At 32.8% G+C, this 17489-nt stretch overlaps 1 protein-coding gene and 1 long non-coding RNA gene across 3 annotated transcripts in view; one reads left to right on the top strand and one right to left on the bottom strand.

Moving 5' to 3' along the window:
* The window catches only part of LOC118185731 (uncharacterized), a 228531-nt gene that overhangs the window by 108408 nt on the left and 102634 nt on the right, over nt 1–17489 (top strand). The gene's annotated exons all lie outside the window — the stretch shown is intronic.
* The window catches only part of LOC118197587 (somatostatin receptor type 2-like), a 378592-nt gene that overhangs the window by 283204 nt on the left and 77899 nt on the right, over nt 1–17489 (bottom strand). The gene's annotated exons all lie outside the window — the stretch shown is intronic.

The raw sequence follows: 17489 nt of genomic DNA, 5'->3' as shown, positions 1-17489 counted from the left end.
ACTTAAAATAAATGTTATTTAAAATAAATATAAACCCTACACATTAGACATCAAAAACCGAAAAAAGATCGAATTTAATTTTCATTTAAGACTTTAAAACTCATATAAAAACCGAAAAATCGAATCTCAAATGTATCGAAATTTTCTCTACACGTTTTCGAAACACTTGGAAAAAAAAAGAATAACATATAACATTGTACCAAATTGACTACTCAAAAAAAAAATATATATATATATATATATATATATATAAAACTTTATATTATGCAACTTCACCATTCGAAAAAAATTGGTCTAAAACCATTATATGCAAATCCGAAATTCAAAATCAATTACAAAAAAGAAGCAAAACAAATATACATTTAACCGAATTATCATTTAAACAACACTCTAAAATTAGGTGCTCCACGATTATGTTAAACTAAATTTTTAATACCAATAGAAATAAAAAAAAAATCATAGACATTTCTATAAATATTAAAATCTAATCTAATCCTTAAACAGCTAAAAACTAAAAACCTATTTGAAACAAAAATTGAAAGAAAAAAAAAAAAAAAAAAAAAAAAACATAAACTTACTGAATTTTTAGACGACTTTCTTAACGTAAACTAACTAAATTCTTAAAACGACCAAATTGTGTTCCTTGCAAAGGAAGTAGAATTCAAAGTTGCTCTGGAAAAGCAAACATTTTTGTAGTTCTTGGAAAAATTATGCGATTAGTTTTAAAGTGTCTAATTGTAGAACTAAGCATTTTAACATGTTTCAAAAATGTCATAGCTTGTTAAACTTTGTGTGGGGGGGGGAAACGTTGGATTGTGGTCTGTAAAAATTATTACCAACAAGGAGGGTGATCGTTGACTTCAAAATAGCGGCGTAAGAGGAGTTTAAAAGATGCTTTCCTCTGTAAAATCTTAAAACGCGAAAACAGAATTGGCTCAGTTGAGGAAAAGGAAAAATATAGGTTATAAAACATAAAAGTCTTCACGTAATCGCGATAATATATCTCTTTGAAACTAGAAACCCCATTTTTTTAGCAAAAGCAAAATCTGCCAGTTATTAAATTTACAAAATAATAGACAGATAGTATAAATATTAATTAAAAGGGAAAAGAAACAAGATTTTTGTAGATATATACATTAAATTTCGTATCTTAGTTATCCAACTATTACATCCGATTAATGTTTAAGTAATAATTATCATATCACTCTAGATGAGAAATTAAAAAAGTGGTTAATACCAGCTTTCTTTAAAGATACACAAATTTTGAATAGAGTTGTTTTATTCTCTAAGAGAATTTTTACTAAGTTTGTGATTTCTTGTTGCAGGTATTCGACAGTGTTGCAAAAATTTTTATTCTAAGGAGTTGAGTATGTATGGTATTAAGTATTACTTTTTTGCAGATATTGGAGTGCCAATGGATGAGTTTTATTCTGGGAAATCAAAATCTCTTCTTTTGTCGTAAATTTTAATATCTTTAAAACTGATAAACTGCAGATTGCCCCTTTGGACTAAAAATGGAGTTTTGAAAGATTAGACGCTTCTGCTACTGAAGAGAGATCAGATTAAATCTTGAAGAGATATATTAAATATTTGGGAAAATAATTGAAGTACTTGAAATTTTCCTCAAATATGGAATATATATATATATTAACATTTTTAGCCTACAAGGGCATTAGCCCGAATGGGCGGATGGGATTGTGCGTCTTCCATTGTAAACGGCTGTATCACTTTTCAAATTGTTGCCACCATATACAATCGTCCTGTATTACTTTTAAAGGAATTAGCTAATGAATCTGCATTTCCATATATATATGTTCCTCGCACTGTGATAAAAACGACGGTATCTAGAACCTTCAAAATGTGAATAACGTTGTCCTCCACTCGAACATGTGCATCTAGGAGCTCGAATTTGAAACTACCAATTCTATGGTTCATATTTTGTAACCTTTTAATGAATTTTTTATAACCAATCTCAAGTATGTGAGAGCGAGCAGTGACAAGACTATATGAATAAAAAAATTTTATCTCGCTGTTTTTAAGTATATTGATAGTGATACGTTCAGAAGTTTAAAAAGCTTGAATGTGAAAGGCGTAAGATATGAATTTAATAAACCTGTGAATCTCGAAAATGCATTTGAAAAATACACTTTAAAAACAGTTCTTGAGCAACCACAAACTAAAGTAATGTATCATTATGCATTAAGCAAAAATGTGTAAAATCTGTCTTTTGTAATTCTCTTCTCTGGGTTATTTTCAAACAGATAACAATGTATTATAGAATACTGCAAACTACACAGAATAAGAAATATCTTATTATTACTTATTATTCTGCCAATATTTTATTATCTTACCAAATTACACAGATATTACTTTATGTGAAGATTTCCATTCACATTGTCAGCATAATTAGCTACCGTTAGCATATGTAGCTATTATTCGTACATTCACGGTGTAAGTGTACGAAAAGATAATTCATTACTTAATAATAATAGTTAAGAATTTCTGATTTTTATTCTGTCACTATTTATAGAGAAATTTCTTGGTAAGAAATATAATATCCTTTAATTACTTTCAAATTAACAGCAACTTATTATATTTTGAAATTATTTCTTTTCTGAGAAAATAATAGTTTATTATTATTTCCCAAGAAACATTAATTGTTTCTACTTTGCCTTTTGCAATCTGCTTAAATCTCTTTCCAGTACAACATGACAAAAACTAGCCAAATGCTTAAAAGGAAGATCGGAATATTAAAATTTTGACATTTTTTAAGACGCTTTACTCTTAGTCAAACATCTCTAGTGTTACACTCTGGTGCCTTTTCAAATAACCTATTTGTTGGTCTGCGGTCTACAAAATTTCCACCAATTACGGGACAGAAATAAATCTTATTTATCGATCACGTAGGGAGACCAGTTCCATGAAACCGACCAATTATTTGTAAGGAGAGTAAAGAAAATTGCATCGCCTTCTTTTAACAAAATTCATTTTACCCTGCTAGTTGTAACTGCTGGAACATTCTAAGTGCAAGCTTAACTCTGAGCCGTGTCGAGGAATCCCATCAAAACAATTACTCATCGCGTAAACTTAATATATGAATAGTACAAATGGATACAGCATTTATTTAATTACCAGGCTGGAACCTCACTTCTTTACTCAACCTGATTTTTTTCCCTTTCCCTTCTGTGTGCGCTGGAATGCTAATTCCGTTAAAGTAGCTAATTCCGTTAAGTGTACTTTAAATCTTCAATTAAGTTGCACAATATTATTCTCTGGATTCCTTCTTTTTCAGACGGATTGTATAAAATTCGAATAGGCATACGGATTGCGCAAATTTCGATTTATGACCTGTTAAAAATGAACAGCAGCATATAAAAAGTAACAATTAAATTAAAAATAAGAATGCTTTTTATCTTATCGTATTTTACCCAAAGGTTACTTAGTCAAAGTATGCTTTTATTTTCATAAAACATTAGTGCAACATTAATTCTATAGTTGCCAAAATGTTTACAAAACTTTCAGACGGTTGTACAAGCATGTAGAATTTTCTAAACTTGCTTTGGACAGCCTATTGCATGAACTCACGCTTTTTTCCTTACTTGTGATTGTTTCGCCTTGCACAATAGTGTCTGATTTGTAAGACAACGATTCATTAGTTTTAGCAATTAAATATTTGCGATGTTAATTCACCTCCCCTATTCATGGGATTTATTTTCTTTCCTCAGCGACCATGTCCCGCTTATAAAATTAAAACTGAAGTTGAAAGAGACTCTGTTTTACAGCATTTACATCATCCAAAGCGATATCATGAGAATTTAAAGATCTTAAAGGACACCTTCCACTGAATTAAAAATGCGCATATTCAGGGCAATACTCAATGTGTACAATCAAGCAAATATTAAATTAAAAACGAGGAAAGCTCGATGCAATGGAAAATATGCATAGCGAATGCAATACTCAGTATGTATTCTCAACCAACTAAACATTACAATGCAATACTCAGTGTGTATACTCATACAAAAACTCAATTCAAAATGTGTGTAATGAAAACAAGCTAATGCTCATTGCGAAAACAAAAGAAAGTAATGCACTGAGTGTCAAATGGGTGATATTTTAAGTGAATAAAAATTAAATGATCAGCTTTTTTCTTAATTAATCAGCTATTTTCTTCCTTTATTAGCATAAGTTTTTCATTACATAGTGCGTGTAAATAGATTCCGTACTTTACTTTAAATTTCAAGAAAACACTTTATTTTGTTTGTTGTTCTAAATCTAAACATTTTGCACCCTATAATATAAGAATAACTGTATAATGATTAAGATTTTCAGTAAAATGTAATTTTTCCCTAAATATTTATTTCATAAAATACCTACGTCACATTATGTGCGCAGTTAGTTATCGTACTACAACTTTGGTCATTTAAGAAAAATATTGCAAGATAAATTTGCAGATAAATGAAAATTCTAAAACACGTAAGAATAGTTCAAATATATTTAAGAGTACTGAAAATAAATCAAGAATTTCATTAAAAATATCAAATTTATAAACCATTTTTCCACATACAGTGTAATTGTATGTTAAAAAATGCATTTTTAATTTGAACAGAGGTTAAACAATGTTTCGTTTCCATCACAGAAAGCAATCATATTCAGGAATATATAATGTGATAAAGAGGTTAAATATTTCATAACATGGAAAAGACATCTGGACCATTCATTGGAAAATAAAGCAATACATCTATCTTCTTTGGATTTAGATTATCTCCGCATATTTTTTTTTTTATAATTTTTCTGTAAAATTGAAGGAGACCTCTTTCACAATCTCTTGAAAGCAAAAAAGGAAGGAAAATATGTCATTTTTCAACTCCAGTCTTGACTAATCCGAAATCATCTGGCCGACAAAAGTCTTTTGTACTGCGCAGTACTTTCCAGACTGCCTTTTCATATCAGAAGAGATGAAATATAGCATTTAAAGCATCCAAAAGAAGATAACATAAATTGCTTTTTTATACCAGTGACTTATCTTCTGGTTTTGGGCGAAAAACGTTTTCGGCGCAACAATCAGTCAACAATATTTGGATAGCCGATGTAATTTAATGCAGAATTCTACCCTCGAGCCATTGCTTTTCTAAAAATGAACTGAAATGTATTAAATATGCGCATGTGTCTGAAACAGTACGAAAATTTGTTTTTTGTTCAAATATGAAGTCCGAAACTATTAGATGTAAAACAAGTAACTTAGAAAGAAAGTCTCCTTTTGTAAATTCCATGTTTTTAAAGAAAATGCCATTCTAAAATATTCGAGTTCTGAAATTTTTCCCTTGAGGCAGTTTCTAACGAAATGAAAATTTCTCCAGGCATTCGGTTTTATCCCTAGAATACTCACTTAGAACTTTTAATTAATTTTCAAAAGAAGAAATTGATTTGTAATAGGATTTTAGTGTTTGTTTTACTTTATTTTGTTGGACTTATGCTAATAGTTTTGAAAAAGCTTTTACATATGCGTAATAAAATATAATTCTTAAAAAAATTACGAATATAACAGTTATTTCATTAAATAAATTTCGGCAGTTTATTTATCATTATTTTAACAACATAAATTTTACTATGCAACCTTCAGCAGTACAAATTACTCCTCAAGATTCATAGTTCCGGAATAAAAACTTGAAGAATACATAGTATTTTTCATTTCACGAACCTCGAGACAACTTACGTCTTACTTCGATTAAAACAAATTCTAGTTATTTTGCTAGTAAAATATAAAGTTTTAAATAGCTTCTGAATTATTTCTAGTTTGAAAAACCTATAGTTTAACATAAGTTTCCCAAATTTCTTTAACTGAGGATATATTCTGGTCCTTTAAAATTATTTTAATCCCTTCACTTTATTTACAGAATCTTTTTACGTAGATGTAATTTCGCAGATCGCAGCATATCACAATAAGTTAAATGAAATCTTAAGTAAATGTAGACGGTTAAAGTAAACATTGTACACGGAAAAATACTTAAAAATGTAAAAATAGTGAAAGGCTTTTATTTAAGAGATAGGGATCTTTTACGGAGAAATTAATCTTATACATATAATTCTACATAGACAATTTTGTTTTATATTCGCTCCGTGGAAGATAGTAGTAACAGTTACATGACTCCCTAATAGATGCCGGCTTTTTGTCAATCCCTGCGGTATATTATTTGTGAATAAATCATAAAAACTGTTAGGCTTTTACGAGATCGAAGACATGAAGAATTATTTATGGTCTCGCCAGGATTCTAACCGCAGATTTTCCGATTTCCTAAGCAGATGCTCTACCAGTTGCATCAAGAGAGCATGCTCGGCGGAGGACGATAAATCTTTATAGAATAAACTGAAACACTTCACTCTAAATGTTAACAGAGAAACAATATAAAATCTTCGGTAAACTACAGAGTAGTTTTGAAGTGAGTTTTACTATATCAACTGTCGCGAAAACAAGAATTCTAGAGAGAGAGAGAAACATTTTATAAAGTATAAGCTTAGATTTCCTTCTAATTTTTTTTGCTGAAATATTGATTCCAATGAGAATTAAATTTAAGAAACGGTACATCTTTTGTATCAGTCATTTTAGAGTAATCACCGCAGAAATTTGTATATAAAACATCCTTTATAATCCTCTCAGATATTTTTTGAAAATCTTCTTGTCCTTCAGGCCTTTTATAAATAATCCTTTTCTTTAACTTTCCGGTTGATATATTTAAAAATCTATCGTAATATTCTGTGTTCCCAAGGAAATATCTATATTTACATTCTTTCTTAGCTTTTTTAATCAATCTCTTTATATAGCCAGCTCACGTTTATACAATATATTTTTCTGTAGTTTAATGTTCCTTTGAATGTTACCTGAATATTATCTATCTGGGTGTTTTTCTAAGGGCTCTCACCCGCCTTTTCGTTTCTTCGAAGAAATTTCCCTACATTTTTCTTATTAACTTTCAAATTTCATCTGCATGTTTAATCATTCCTTTTTCCAACTCCACAGCTACATTATGTATTTCGTCTTTTTCCGTAAGTGATCTCAACTTTCTTACAAACTTTGAATATCGTTTCATATCTTTTTACAAAAGCGGTTGTATGTCTATAGTATCTAAACCTCTGAACAACCACTTCTGTAGCTTCATTTCCTATGAATACAATGTACTTATGATCTCTGTCGCCCAGTCTAAACCCCTAAATTGTTTACCTTTAATGTATTTCTCACGCCTTCTTAGCGTGCCTTCGTGGCGTAGTGGTTCTCCCCGCTAGGCCAGTATCCCAAACGTCCGTGGTTCGATTCCCGGCGAAGGCGTTGTTCATCTTTCATCTTTCCTTCTTCCAATTAACCTAATGTCTCTACATGTGGCGCCCGAACTAAAAAGGGTGTTGGAAGATAATTCTCCCTACACAGTATTTGGCGACTAGGTCCCCTAAAACCTTAGTCGCCCTTTAAAAGGGGGAGTATATAAGGTATATTTCTCCTGCCTTCTTAGCGTGCCTTCGTGGTGTCGTGGTATTCCATAGGTCCGTGGTTCAATTCCCGGCGAAGACGTTGTTCCATTTTTATCTTTCCTGCTTCCAATTAACCTAATGTCTCTACAACATTTTATGTCTATCTTCTCAGAAGCAAATGCCAAATCCGTGATTCCCTCACCAAAAGGTAAGGCAAAAGTTAAAACTACTAAAACTAAGTTATAATACATAATACGATCATTTAAATGTAACCATAATCATCATTAAAAGGGGCCCTCAAATAAAATGCTTGGAATAATTTAAAAATTTCCGAAAATTGTATATCTTTTGTATCTCGTAGTTTTTCTTCTAATTAAAAATGAGTACCATTTAAGTATTGGGATGGCGAGAAATGAACCGAAATTAGCCCCTATATATCCATACCCATTTTAAGTAAAACAGCATCACCGTTTCTTCAAACAAATCTTCTATAAAATTGAAATCGTCATTTGAAGCAACGACTGCATCCCTGCTTTCTTTATGAACGGCTCACCAGGTCCCTTCAACACAGGGAAACTTTCCTTTGATACAATAAGATTCTTGAGTGAGGGCCACATCAGGGATGAAGCCAATTATTTCTCTACTCCCAGCGAGCTGGCTTGCCGCCACAAAGCAGTGATTCAAGTTTATGCTTAATAAATCCACATTATATATATAGTTGAAGGCCCAAACAAATAAAAGCCAGGCCAAAGTTTCATCCGGCATAGAACAAAATGAAATTATAAAATCTTAGAAACGGTCCGCCATTGAAAATTAAAGACATAATACAACTTATAAAATACTAAAATTCAAATGAAGCTGTTTTAAACTGCAATATAAAATAATAAATTATATTTACACGTTTATGTGATCAATTATAAATTTAATTGCTCTTTTATATGTTTCATAAAATTTAGAGACTGCATTATGGTTTATGTATTAGTTTTAAATTCTTCATTTGAACTTTTACAATTAATACAAACTGTACTATTAATCTTAGAAGTTTGACTCTCGTGTGCTGCAGAACCGTTTGCCCATCCGATTTCACTTCTGCAAGCCTTTCATGTTTAGCCGAACTTCAAGCATGTAAAACAACTCTTTGTTGTAAATATTGCTTGGCTGTGTAGGTTTTCCAGCTTACACGCACTCTGCTATATCCTGAAATTGCGCACCAACATGTAGCTCTCGATAACCGATCCTCCTCCTGAGTATATAAGGTATTTTCCAGCATTCTTTCATAGTGTAACGGTAGCACGTTTTCGATGCGTATTCGAGAGGTTTCATAGAGTTGAGTCCCGGTAAGAGCGCTGCGCATATTTCACTTTCCTTGCTTCAAAGTACTCTAATGACTCTAGAAACTAAAAGAACACACGGACTAAATGGTGGTGGATGATAATTCTCCATCATCAGAATTTGGATACTGAGTCCTCTATCCCTCCTTTCCACATGCCTTCGTGGCGTGATTGGAAGCATACTCAGTGCGTATTCGAGAGGTTCAGGGTTCGAGTCTCGGCAAAGGCATTGCACAATTTTCACGTCTCCTGCTTCAAAAATTCTGATGACTTTACAACGTACATGTAGACGCATAATTTACCCACTAATCGTATAATTCCCCACACTAGTGCGCAATCCCACCTCAGTTTTGAGACAGAACATCGCGAGAGATGGTACGAGGGTCTCCCACCCATTATCCGCTAGCACAGCCTCTCGAGAGAATTTTCGACTAGCCGTGCCTTTTGAGTGCACCTTGCAGCATAGACATTATACGCTTACAACCATCCATGCCTTCTCCGAGGTTCCAGACCGGGCCCTTCAATATAACAGTCAGCATTACTAGCCACTATACTGTTTGGGCGACTGAAAAATTTTGCTAAAACCCAAAATAATAACTTTCTCTTTATTGAATCAAGTTATCATTGTTATCATAAAACATACAATGCAGCATATAACGTTCCTCTAAGTAGAATAATAAGCAGTAGCTTCCGTTGGAGTCTGCTTACGATCCCTGGTAAGTAATGCGCTCTTGTTATCGAATTGTCTTTGCAAAGTCATCAACATGATAAACAAGGTTTTCGTGGCCAAAAACAGCTCTTATTTCCTTTTCAAAAAGTTATGATGTAGATCTCCAATAAGGGCAGGATTACTTTTCCTATATCTTTTTCATACTTTTTATGCTCTTTGGTTTCGCTGTTCTTGAGGGACTGTTTTCGCCTATATTAAGTAAACAATACTAAATATCGCAGTAACTATACTATCTGGGTTGGATGGGATCGGGGTCCATTGTTGAAGATATTGTTTGAAAATTGTCCTTTCTGTTTCATAGCGTCATATAATAGATGCTTGAAGTTGGGGATATTTCTAGATGTATGGAAAATTGGAAAATTAATCTTGATTCCAAAGGATAAAGGAGGATTTTGTCCAATTTGCCTACTGAAAACATTTGCAAAGATTTATGATAAACTTTGTTAATATACTGCGATATATTTTAAATAAAAATAATATTATTTCTGAAAGGCAGTTCAGTTTTGGAAAGGGAGGGTCAACCGAATTAACTCTTTATAGAGTCATATCTGGCATTCATTGGAGAGAAAGAAAAGCATGTGGCTCTAGTTTCATTTGACGCCAGGGGTGCCTTCGTAATGTAAGGTGGCTCTCCCTGATGCTAAACTTGAAGAATATTGGAATTACTAGGAATATATATGAAATTAAAGTTACTCTAAAAGGCGGAAGATGGTTTTTAAGGGTCCATCGGATAAGCTGAACCTGGTTTTCGACATTTACAAAGGATACACTCAAGGCTCTTCCAGCTTCCTCTGTTCTGGGGCCTCATTGTTAATAATTTACTGCAGAAAGTCAATATTTCGAATTGTGAGATTATCTGTTATGCCAACGATATATTGGTTATGGTGGAGGGAGACTCTCTTGACAAAATGGAGAAAGTATTTAAAAAAGTAGAAAATAATTTGAAAGAATATAGTGACAAAAAAAAATATTTTAATAATGAAGAAATTTCTGGACTTTTTTATCCTGGGGTAGGAGAAAGACTAGACCCCCCAGAATTCAACTTTAAGGGTAATAGTATCCAATTTGGTGAAAATATGAAATATGTAGGAATTATTATGGTGTAGAGACATAGGTTAATTGGAAAAGCAAGAGAGATGAAAAATGAGAAAACGCCTTCTCCAGGAATCGAACCACGGACCTCTGTAATACCGGCCGAGCATGCAGAACCACTGCATCACGAAGGCACGCTAGGAAAGCGGGAGAAATACCTTATAATGGATACCAAATTAAATTTTGCGGGACATCTTGAACATATACAAATTGACACATTTAACAATGTTATAAGCATAATTTTAATGCCGATACTTTGAATAGGAAGTGTTCCACCCTGAGCGAGATGTTTAGAAATGTGGTCATCCCTAAAATATTATATGGAGTCGGAGCTTGGGGCTGCCGGGCAGTGGAGGTACTTATGATTAGAATGAAATTGGACACCCTGCAGAGAGGCTGGATGCTTGCCATTACAAGAGGGTTCAGAATCGTTTCGACTGAAGTTGCCTGCGTCTTTGCGGGTGTTCCGCCTCTCTCTATTTTATACAAATTATACTACAAAAAGTTTCTATTAGCTAATAAAATTATTACAGATACTGAAATTGGACAAAATGTGCTCACGAGTAAGGCCTTTCAACAAGAGAATGAGGATATTATTCACCCAATGACACGATTTGGATTACTTTAATGATCCTGATTTTCCTTCTGGTGGCGAAATAGATATTTTTACCCAGATGGTTCTGGAATTGATGGGAAAGTGGGTAGCGCTGAGGTAATTTATTTTCATGGAGTAGAGATAGACAATGTGCGAATAAAACTTAAACCAATGACTTCAGTTTATCAAGCAGAACTATACGCATTGACAGAGGCTTTGAACTGATTTAATAAAAAATTAACAGTTCGATGTATTATAAATATTTATACTGATGCGCTATTTACGCTTTAGATAATAAAAATCGACTCAATGAAATAAAAGACTTGTTTAAAAAGTCTGAAAGAAAACATATTGTTAAATTACACTGGTTAAAAGCACACAGTGGAATTGTCGAAAATGAAAGGGCAGACACCCTTGCTAAAATGGCGACATTTGGGGATGGGACCGATAATTTTGATACCCAAGATTCCAGAAAAAAGACCATTGCTGAAATGGAAAACTGGTCTTATACTGAATGGAATTTTTGCTGGGAGTCTAATAAGAAAATAGTCTAATAAGAAAAAAAAAGAAGAAGATGAAAATATTATAAATAATGTTGATATAAATCAGGTACTGACTAACCATGGGCGTTTCTTGGCTTATTTAAACCGGTTCCATCTACAGAGAAATGACAAATGCTTAATGTGTGATACGTTTATTGACGCCAGGAACTTCGTCAGTGAATGTTCGCTTATCCGCAGTGCATGAGAAAAATATAGAGAGGATTTTAAAAGTAACTATTCAAATTTGAAACATATGGCAGAAAGATTATAAATACGAACAAAGACAGAACTGGAATTCGGCACTGAGACTCACATTTTGGACTTCATATGTTTTTTCTTATATACGAGGGTCAGTCAAAAAGTTAGTTGCACTGCCTAAGAAAACAAAACAGGAGCAAAATTTAACAATAAATTTATTTATATCTTAAAGTTCCATTCAAAATCTAATTTTGAACGTAATTACCTCCATTATTTAAGCATTTGTCGAGGCGTGGTACAAGTTTTTCGATGGCTTCTGTAAAGAAATCCCGTTTAATGTCCGATAACCATTGTTGGGCTGTAGCTTTCACTTCGGCATCCGAATGGTACCGTCTCTTTGTAAGTTCTTGTTTCATGGGACCAAACACATGGAAGTCAGGAGGTGAAAAATCTGGGCTATAAGGAGGGTGATTCCACTTTTATTCCCACCTAAACGTTTTCAGAAGGTCACACGTTTGTTTTGCTACAGGCGGTCTTGCATTGTTATGCAGGAGCACAATGCCGTTCGACAGTTAACCTGGCCGTCGATTTTAAGTAATTGTCGCAGTCTTTTAGTGTTCCACATTGAGAAGATGCATTAATTGTGGCACCCTTCGGCATGACCTCTATATTCACCACGCCTTCTCTGTCGAAAGACAACGTCATCATTACCTTTCCTGCAGATGGAACAGCTCGACACTTTGTTCCTGTCGTGAAACTGCAATGTTTCCACTCGATGAAGCTGCATTTCGTTTCAGGTGAGAAGTGGTGAATCCAAGTTTCCTCTCCAGTCACAAGCTTGTCCCCAAACTTCTTTCCATCCGTTTGGTAACGTTGCAGAAATGCAAATGCACTTTCAAAACGCTTTCCTTTATGTTCCTCCGCCAATAAGACGTGGGACCCATCGAACACAAACTTTACAAAATTTAAGGTGATTGGCAATAATTTTATGCACACTTCCATGAGAAATATTCAGTTCATTTGAGATTCCGTCTATCATTATGCGTCTGTTTCCAAGAATGAATTCATTCACGCGAGCAGTGATTTCCGCATTTATTGCAATTGATGGTCTCCCTCGCTCTCAGCATCGTCAATATCTGTATATCCAATTCTCAAACATGTTACACCATTTCGCGATAGCTTGACGTGACATTGCATTTTCATACAACTTCCCTAAAATTTCAGCGGAGGTGCACCTTTTTGCCCACAAAAAAACGAATCACTGCACGCATTTCCAATTTGGACACTATTTGCAGCTGTCGAGACATGTTTGCTACTGATTATCAGAAAAACTAAACTTGCCTCGGGGAAGCTAGTATGTCACGCGATAAAGTGACATGTCTGAAGTGTTGCCACACAGTGTCATCCAAATAGTCTTAGACGGAACATATTTACGCAGTAGTGCAACAAATTTTCTGACTGACGTACGTATATATATATTTTTTCCTGGCGAGTCCCATTTTTTGGTCATACGGCCGGCTTCTGCCGGCTTAGAGGATCGGGGCTGTGCCCTTATAATAATAATAATAAAAAGAAAATCTGAAAAATCTCAGATTTTAAATTACGTTAAAAGGGGCGTTATTTTAATATTTTGCGTGTTACCTTTATTTATTAAATATCATGTTCTTTGCACTTAAACCATAAAATTCAGTTCAATAGCAATATAATTTTAAATTGTTCAATGTCGCAAAATAATTTTCCACGCGTGTAAAATTAAGTACTGTAAAGATCCTTATATCATACGACAAATCCCCTCTAAATTTCTCTTCTGAAACCCATTTTCATGTTCTCGAAGAAAAAACTCAAAGGAGCCTAAGGTGAAGCGTATGGTAATATATCGCTCAGCCCCATCAAAATCCCGTTAAAAGGAGATATATTTTTTTTGTTTACCTCAAGGTATGATGTCTAGACTCTCAATTATCTAGTGAAACACCTTCAACTCAAAAAGCTGAAATACCAGAATATAATCCAAACTTTTGCAAATTAAAACGTACACTGCTAAAGTTTAGGAAGTTAAGCAGCATATTCCTTCAAACTTCCAAATGAAAAATTGATATCAGCAGAAAAACACGTTTACTTGAGAATACAGAATAACTATTTAGAAATTTCTGGCCAAATTCTAAGAAACCAAATTCCTAGCATCATCTGTTCATGTAAAAGTAAAAGAAAAGTGATTAAAAATCAAATTTTTAAAAACCTAGTGAAAAATATAAAGTTTTTATTATAGATCATTAATTAAGGCAGAAATTATTTTATGGATTGTAAGAAATCTAATTGAACAACTGAAGACGGTGTTTGAATAGTTTTCTCTATACGGGAAAGGAAGGTGTGTTTTCCATCGATAGATGGTTAATAAAGGGGAAAACTTTTTTTCCTTTTTGATAAACATATTCTTCTGTTTGATATGAAATTTCATTTTTCATAATTTTTGTCCGATGAGCAACTCTGGTAAGGTATATCAATCAGCTCATACATGTTATATTTCAACTTTATGCATTAGCAATAGTTTAAATAAAATACATGAAAATTTTTTAATTAATCGAAAGAAAGAATGTAATAAATATTAAAAATCTAATGATCGTTTGATCGTTCAGAACAAAAGATTATTCTTTCTTGTGATAAAATGAAAATATTTAGCTGCATTTCCAACGCATTGCAATAACAAAATTCTATCAACTGCACAGGGATAAAGTTGAGTTCTTGATTGGCAACTCACTTAAAAATGTACATGAATGCATGTGAAAAGAAAAATTAAAAGAAGATAACCATTGCTTAGCCCAATGACAGAATTTGGAATAAACCAGAAATGAAACTGAGGAAGGCTTGTGATGGACAGTAGTTCTTAAATTCTATTCATTTGTAACTCAATTCCCTTTCTCGATAGTCTTGTCCACAATAAATCTAATTGCGATGCTATATAATTGAGGTATTACATAAATATTCTTTAACTTCCTTCCCTTTGTTCCCCCATTAAGTTGTACAATTATTAAATAATTAAGTCTAGTTTCTTCTTACATTTTGTTTTCTTGCAGTCAAAATTTGCTATATCTGCTCTTGCTCTGGAGTGCAGATGTTTAATAACTGCTGCACTTAGCAAAGGCATAATATCCCATATCATTTACTAACCAAACAAAGTATATTGTATATGTATACATACTACTACTTTATTTGGTTATGTATGTATGTATAAGATAAAAAAAGTGCAATTCGAAATTCTAACTTTAACTTTACAATAGTCTCTCTTAACGCTCCATTTCAATTTGGTTATTTCCATTTTCCATCCTAAAAACAGTAACTACTTACTATAATAAACCACTCGAAATTTAGTCATTTCAAAATTAAACCTACACCTATGATTCTTACATAGCACGTCATGACGCAAATACTTACATAACGCTTCAGCCAACCATACATTCAAATTTGAAACCGAAACTTAAATTTGATTCATTCATGAAATCAACGGTAATTTTTTTCTTTGGCAAATGTATTAATTACAATACATTTTTTAACACGGATTCTATCACAGTTCTTAACTTCTACTATTTTGCACATTTTGATCTCGATTTTCCAAAGAATTAATTTTAATAATTTCCATTTTGCAATAGTTTATGCTTATCATTTCCTAGGGTATAATCGAAATAGAACATTATAATTAAATTAATATGTATAATTATATAAAAAAATTTAAATAAAATATAAACATGCCTGTTATTTTCACACATTAAGCTGCTGAAAAATTATCAGTAAAGACATAAATTGAGAACTAATATTTACAAAGACCAAACACTAAAATTCATAATTAATAAATTTCAAATAATCCTACAAATGCAATAAAGCAGCTAAAAATGTTAAAATCAAAACTTTTCGAACAACTAATACCCCAATTCAAAAAATGAATGAAATTTAAAGAAGAATTTAATTACAAACAAAAGAAATTCATTACAGACTTTTTACAGAATTTAAAATTCAAATTAAGATGTAGTAATACGAAATATACTGAGCACCGCCTGAGATAACCACTGACCTGACTTTGTTGTAAAAGGTCTTACAGTGTTAATAGTCATCCTGGAAGAAGGGAATATTTCTTCCGTGCGAAAATATAAATATAAATATTACATGGACATACAAGGCTTGTACTAATAAACTAACTGAGAACTTTTAAATCATAACTTCCTCAGTGGATGCAGAGACAATCCGTTAGAAAAATATACAAGTTGCATCCAAAGGAAGAAATCCCAATGTCAAATAAATTAAAAAGTAGTATAAATAAAGTGGATATTTTCCACAGAATTTAAGATTAAAATTCAAATTTAAATTGAAATTTAGAATTAAAAAACAGACTTGGGAATAAACAGAGAACTTCGAAACTAATTTACTAACAGCGAAAAAAAGACCAAAAGAGTTAGATTCAAAAAAGACGCTTAAGGGTGGCAGTTTGGCTTCAATGGGAAACTAATTGGCGATAGAAAGTTAAAAATCTCTTAAACGGTGAATTATTTGCTTGTAAGAAATTTTCAAATTGTTTTAATTCTAGACTAGAACAGAAGAGAAACACTCTAATGTGACAATTAAAATCGTAAAAACAACCTTGTATTTAGCGTAAGTATACTGAAACACTCAATCGATTTCGAGGGCAGCTAAAGGTCCCTCCTCATCAGGAGAAAGAAATACCTAAAAAGAAGAAAATAAAGGAGAAGGAGTCTCAGAAACACGTGGTCCTTATCAGCACTGCATGTGGTAATAACTGGCTTTTTAATCAGAGTTGCACTGGCCGCCTACTTTTACTGAGCCAGGCTATCTGATCAAGCATAACGGACAAGAAAAATTAGAGTTAGTTAAAATAGGGAGCGAGGGGCAAATGCACCTTCACGCTCAAAATCTGAACTTCAAATAATGGAAAGCAACCAGTGGACGGATTTTTATTCCTTCTGGTAGTACCAAACGCGAGGAGGTAACGCCATCTATCGGCAAAAATAACGGAATTAAGATAGTAGAATTTTAAAGGCATTAGGAAGGACTGGATTGGACTTCAAATCATTAACTATTACCTGCTAAATCTTTGTGAATGTGAAAAGCCTCAAGAAAATCCAATTCACCTATGGAAGAAGCCTTTTGGATAATTTTTGCAGACCCAAAGTCAAAATTATGGTTAAATGTCCAACTATGATACGCTATTGAAGACTTGTTAATTTCGCCTTTTCTGACATAAGATTCATGTTCCTTGATACGAAACTTTAACGCTCTTTTTGTTTGGCCAATATATCTTAAACCACATTGACACGATATACTATAAATTCCCCAAGAATTCAAGACAGAAACGCAATCTTTTAGAATCGAAGGCTGAATTTTATTAATAGGGGAGAAACCGACTTGAAAATTCTGTTAGCTATAAAATTGCACGGATTCTCCAGAGATTCAATTTTCTAGTCAGCTACGCTAAATACAAGGTTGTTTTTACGATTTTGATTGTGTTAATTCTTTTTATATAAATCGTATGCATA

This window comes from Stegodyphus dumicola, chromosome 4 (assembly GCF_044657685.1).
Source record: "Stegodyphus dumicola isolate Sdum_Otavi_A_Nest chromosome 4, ASM4465768v1".
Taxonomy (NCBI): domain Eukaryota; kingdom Metazoa; phylum Arthropoda; class Arachnida; order Araneae; family Eresidae; genus Stegodyphus; species Stegodyphus dumicola.
Note: the sequence above shows the minus strand (reverse complement) of the source record. Positions and strands in the feature narration are given on the sequence as shown.